Source organism: Poecilia formosa, unplaced genomic scaffold (genome assembly GCF_000485575.1).
Source record: "Poecilia formosa unplaced genomic scaffold, Poecilia_formosa-5.1.2 Scaffold562, whole genome shotgun sequence".
Classification (NCBI taxonomy): domain Eukaryota; kingdom Metazoa; phylum Chordata; class Actinopteri; order Cyprinodontiformes; family Poeciliidae; genus Poecilia; species Poecilia formosa.
In genome coordinates this window covers 339,366-345,324 of record NW_006800501.1, presented here as the reverse complement: position 1 = coordinate 345,324, position 5,959 = coordinate 339,366, and the positions used below count along the sequence as shown (strand labels likewise).

At 40.3% G+C, this 5,959-nt stretch overlaps 1 long non-coding RNA gene across 1 annotated transcript in view; it reads left to right on the top strand.

Annotated features, from left to right (window-relative positions):
* Positions 1-4,477, top strand: part of LOC107834252 (uncharacterized) — a 23,946-nt gene extending 19,469 nt beyond the window's left edge. Inside the window, exons 3-4 of the long non-coding RNA XR_001660040.1 lie at positions 3,150-3,157; positions 4,116-4,477. This is a non-coding gene — a long non-coding RNA (uncharacterized LOC107834252). The remainder of the gene's footprint in view (positions 1-3,149; positions 3,158-4,115) is intronic.
* The last annotated feature ends 1,482 nt before the right edge of the window (positions 4,478-5,959 follow it).

The window sequence follows — 5,959 nt, the reverse complement described above, 5'->3', positions numbered from 1 at the left end:
CTGGTTGTGCAGCTGTGTCAGGGTTAATCCTCTTCAGAGAAGAAGTCACCTGGTTGAGCTGCAGGATTAGGGGCTGATGTCTCTCCTCTAGTTGGATGGGAGGATTGCTTTCTCTGCCATTAGTGGTGTTAAAAATCTAGAGAAGAAACTGTTCAGTGTATTGGGAAGAGAGGGATCCCCACTGAGCCACTGGCTGGTGTTCTTATAGTCTGCCATAGTCCTGAGTCCTTTCCACATGTTCTGAGGGTCGTTGTTATTGAATTGCTCCTCACTGTGTCAGATCTCTTCGGGCATTACTGTAGGCCAGCCTGTTAGATAACTTGTAGGCAGCATTGTAATTCACAGCCATACCTTTCTTAATCTGGTATTTTTAATATCTCTGGAGGTTACAATAACAGAAACACAGTCATTAGAAGCACTAATGGTCTACATTCAGAGTGAAATGGGTGATAGTGACTGGTCCCTGATGACCATTAATCTTGTTTGAACTGGCCAGCAGGTGGAGAGAGAATGCTTGTCATTTTTCTATAATGCATATTTTTCTAAATGTTGGAGAAAAAAAGATGAAGACAATGGATTTAAAGTCCATCTGCTACAGAAAGATGTCTTTTGCTCCTAAACAAAGTTCTCTGTGAAGGTCATTCAGGGTGTGCCAAAAAATCAATTCACATAAGAATCAAGATTCTTATTTACTATAATTAAAAATCAATTTAAGATATCCTAAAAGCCATTTTGTACTTATGTGGGACAATCTGATGTCACCACGCAGATGGTACTGGAACATACACATGCATGAAGAACACCACAATAAAGAGGAAACTACAAAAACTTAAAAAGAGTGGGATCCAACCTGCTCTATCTTTGTTGACAGCAAACACTTGGATGTGTAGCGTTCTCTCTGACGCTTCATAAAAACAAAAGGGGGAGACAGGGAGGAAATAATTCCATCAAGGGACAGATTAAAATGTTAAATGTAATAGATATGACACTTTTTCTCCATTTGTTATTCTACCTAGCAATGCAGACTCAAGTACATCACGAGAATCGTTTACACACTCATAGATTAAAGCAGAAATTATTATGAATAGTTGTGACTCAAAAAATTTATTTTCAGTCTCCAGTGGTTACCATTGAGGGAGGTTCAAGGTTGCATTTTACCAAATTTTTCTCCTTGACCCCTGGAAAGTGACCCTCCATTTCCAATGGAGGGTCACTTTACTGGAGGAGTATCTCCTGTGAAAATCACTGCAACAGTGATGTGCACTGTTGCACATCACTGTTGCACAGTGAGACTCATCAACAGTCTCACTGCTGAGACTGTTAATGAGATTCAGAGAAGACTCAGGATCTCTGAATGCTCCTGTACCTCACAGCAAATGTATTTTTCAGAAGCTTGTTTCTTTGAGTTGAGGTTAGAAATTGACTTCTGGAAGGAGGAAACTGCATGTCCTGGATCTTCAACAGAGATCTGTAGAGGTTGAAGAGTGCCAACTGTGCTTGGTTTAACTAGGCAGTTAATTCTGTTAGTCAGGATTGGTCTGATTTAGAATTGCTGGCAGCAACAATAATTGGATCTGGGCCTCATACGATCAGTCAAGCTTTGCTCAGCTTTGCTCAGGCTCTGATGCCAGTTCTGTGGTCTTGGTGGATGCTAGCTCCTCTCTGCTGCCCTCTACAGGTGATCCCAGCTTGTGACGCTCTGTTCCATTTGTTGAACTTTTATACAATTTATCCCTAGATTCTATCAAGGTATGCCTTCTCCTTCTATGATCCTTTTTCCTGGTTGGCTTAAGAGGTGTGAAAGAGAGGTTAAAAGATGGCCAGGCAGGTGAGTGAGCAGCATGTGGATGGCGAGGAATCCAGGCTGCGTGACCTAGGAGGTTGGTAGGAGGAACATTGTGGAGATTCAAGGAAGCAAGTCTTGGAACAAAAAATTCAGAATTGCTGAGGAACAAGGAAGCAGATTTTTTCAGGACAACAAGTAGAAATTGGGGACAACAAGTCATAAAGACTGAGAAGAGACTAATTTACACCAGTGTGAGCAAAACATTCTTGCATCTGTTTCAGGAAACATCCCTCTTCCAGCACCTTCTGAAAAGACTCTATGAGCTCCAGCTATGGAATCTTCAACTGCTAGTTACAATTACAGTATGTTTTATTTAGTTTTACTATTGTGTAACCAGGTTGTTGTGTGCTACAGATTTCTGCCCAGGATCCTCTTGCAAATGAGATCTAGATCTCATTGGGATTTTACCTGATTAAAAAAAGGAATTAAAAAAAAAATAAAAATCCTGCAAGGAAAGAGGGGGGCAGGTAGGAACACACACACACTTTAACCTCAACAGCTGTTCTGTGGAAATGACACAATCTGCTCCTCCTCATTATACTTCTTAGGTTTTTGACAGTTTTTGCCATCCCTGATATTTATTGCAGGGTGCCCTTGCTACCCTGCAAATATAAGTGAGTGTTGACAAGATGAATGGATTTACATGCAATCCAATCAAAAAGAAATTGTACATCAATAAAATTAGCTACAATACAATATAATGTGGACAAATGGAATAAAACATGAAATTCCTGGTGTGCATACCAATCATCAATTCCTGGTGTGCATACCCCCAATCATCAACCTCATGGCGATCCACTGCCCCACCCACCCATGATCTCAAAACTACAGCAATAAGGGAAATAAATGTTAAAAAGATTAAATAACTTACAGTCACAAATTAAGAAGATTACAGAGTTGTCCAATATGGTAACTATTAATGGAGAACTGTTAACTGACATTTAAAAAAAATAATATTTATTATTAATTTTTATTATTAATCTAAATATTAATAGCGTGCCACTGAAAGCTAACAGCTCACAGTTGCTAAGTCAGATGTTAAAGCACACGAGACGCCACCAGAGTTATTTTTTCTTGGAGCGCAGAACTGACAGAAGCTCAAGTCCAACCTTCAAAGAGCAACGCAATCACAGCTCCCCTTAAGGCCTGTTACAGCTGTAGGTCAGCAGTCTAGCTCAGTTCCTGACAAGAGAAAATGCAAGGCTTTATTTTGTTGACTTAGACTTGCTTGTGTCATTGTGTGTGCATGTGTGAGAAAGAGGTTGAGAAGGTGTGAGAGAGATCTAGAAATGTAGAGTAAGAGAGAAATGGGTTGAGACAAACCCAGGTGCAGACCCTGACTGTGACTGACCTTTCCTCCCACTCTGCTGTCAGTGGAATCCCACTCTCACTCCCTGTGTGTGTGGACATCCTGTTCAGGACAACTATACATTAAGCCCAAGTGACAAGTAATAGGGGTGAACCTGGGGCTACAACTTTTTATTATGTCCAAATAGATTACATCTGGACTAATGAACTAAATCATTTCTAAAACACCATAAATGTTTGTATAAATGGAGAAATAAGTCCATAGATCCTGAAGTATGTAACTGGGCTGGTGGGCACTGCACAGATGATCTTCATCCAAAACAGACTGAAAGACTATGTTGATGGTATTTAGTTGTACTCCGCTTATATATTTTTTCAGAATAAAACAGGACCAGCGCTGCGGCCTGCAGCTTTCACACTAAAAATTGGACAAATTTAGAAAAGTGCCATGCACAAAAAAGTTCAGATGTCTAAAACCGTGCACATGCACCTCTCCTTTATAAGTCCCAATATGCGGGAAATAGAGCGCAGCTGCTGGTACACCAACAAACTACCACAAAAGTAGTTGAACCATCAGAATAATAAATGTTAACAAATACTATTCATCATGAAGCACCTTTATCTAAATATAAATCTGACATTAAGCTTCTAAAGTGCACAGTTTACTTCTTCCACTTCCACCTATGACAGTCTCTTCCGGAACCTTTAAAGGGACCAATTGTGCACTGTGGACCACTTTTCGGCAACACTCAGCAATGGAGAACCTGAAGGTTCTGATTCTGATGGACTCAAATTAACCCAGGTATTTTACTTCGTCTTACAGAAATCCATTGCTGACCCAAAAGTAAAGATAAAGGCTCAGATCAGCTGATTATTTCTCTATACATGTAAATATAATTATATTCTGGCACTTTATTTTTTAAATGTGCAACCATTCGGATTTAGCTAATGCAGTCAAAAGATGTAAACCAAAAACCACACATGAAATGGAGTCTTGACAAAAGTTCAGTCTGGAAGACTCTAGTCGCACCTGCCTCATCAATCAGCGCCCGCCTCTCTGCAACCTGGACCTATCGGCGCGGACCAAGCCTCGCTCCAGCCAATCATCGTTTGGGCTCCAGTTCAAAAGGACCTTCACCCATAGCCTCCTCTGCTCACCAGCTGCGATTAACCCACCTCCACCCCATCTCCACCTTCTGCTCCCAGCTCTCAGGTCTCATCTTCCTCCGACCGCCGCCACCAGTACAGGCCCCGGGGGGGTCTACATTCCTATGCTGCATCAGGAATGTTCATTGAGCTTATCGAAGTCCATCTCGATGTCCCCGGCCGGGGCCTGATCGCCAAAGAACTTTGTTTATTTTTATGTTCATTTTGTCATTAAACTCTTTTAATCGCCTTCTTTCTCTGTTTGAGTCTCTCCAGATTTAACTTTATTTATTTTTTAAAAATCCAAATCAAAAATAAAACTCTCATCACAACCTACTATTCACAGTGTCTGTAAAAAACTGTAGTCCCATCAGAAAGCTGACCACGGCTGCACTGTTTCTCTCTTCTTTATTGCTGCAGCTTGCAGGTCTGCTGAATATGGAGTGAAAATAGTCTCAAAATACCTGTTCCATAGGTTTTCAATCAAATCGCTTCTGTGCCTACTGGGTTTGGACCTGCTAGTTCTACCCCTAAAATAGATACGAAAATCTGTGAACAGCTGGACAGGGCCACGCCAGATTTGCTAATAGAAATGAATCTGGCCAGGACGGTTCGGGACTTTACTGGTTAGAGACGGTTTAGCGGAAAAAAGCCTTATGTCAGAAAGAATTGAAGCCAAGGTGCCAAGGAAAGAACACTGGGATAATATGATACAAGATTTTTAAAATTGATTGTAGCACACACCGACGTTCACACATTTTCTCATTAAACTTCTTGTTTATTCCTTCAGTCATGTTGTCTGTCCTGCATGTACAAGCGCAGTAACCTTTCTGTAGGATATCTCCGATAACTGATACAAGCCTCGTTTATATAATAATATTCTAATGGCAATAAATTGCATGTTTTGAATATTACAGTGAGTAATAAATATTTAAGTTTTATTACAGCGAGTCACCCTGGTTGTGTTTCTAGGATTTGTTACCTGAAGCAGCGAAAATCCTATCAATGTAAGTTGATTGAAGCCAGTGCTTTAGCCTAACTGGTTCTACCTTCCTCACTGTCAGTGACGAAAAACATATTGCTTTGTTGGAAAGCCAAGCTGTGCTGCATGGTTTGTGTATTTAAAAGCAGCACTTTCTCAGTGTTAGGGCCCCCATGCTGGGTTAAATGAAGGCATTTATTCTCCAGCTGAATCAGGCCTAGAGATATGCTTTCATTAGGATTGTGATTAGCATAGAGCTTGTTACCGCTGGGCCTGTTAGTGAAACAGAGCTGTCTGTCTGTCTCTACATGTTCCCTCATTACAAACAACATGGAAATCAGCTGTTGAATCAAGTTATACAAATTGTAGTTAGAACACAAAGGTTACAGCTGCAAAACAATTCAATAGTTTGGAACAGAGTGGTTGCTGATGCAGCTTTAATGCACTACTGGGCAGAGATACATAGAAGATGGAATTATTACAGTCGGTTACGGTTCTCTGATTATCATGTTGTAAAAGACTGACAATTTTCATGATGAGTCATATTTAAAGGAAATAACACAAAAACTGAAGACTATAACACACAGAAAAGAGTGATTCTAAATTGAATGGTTGTTCTTCACTCTAAATTCTCCATGTTTGATTTTTCTTTTAATTAGTTATGTAACTTATTAATA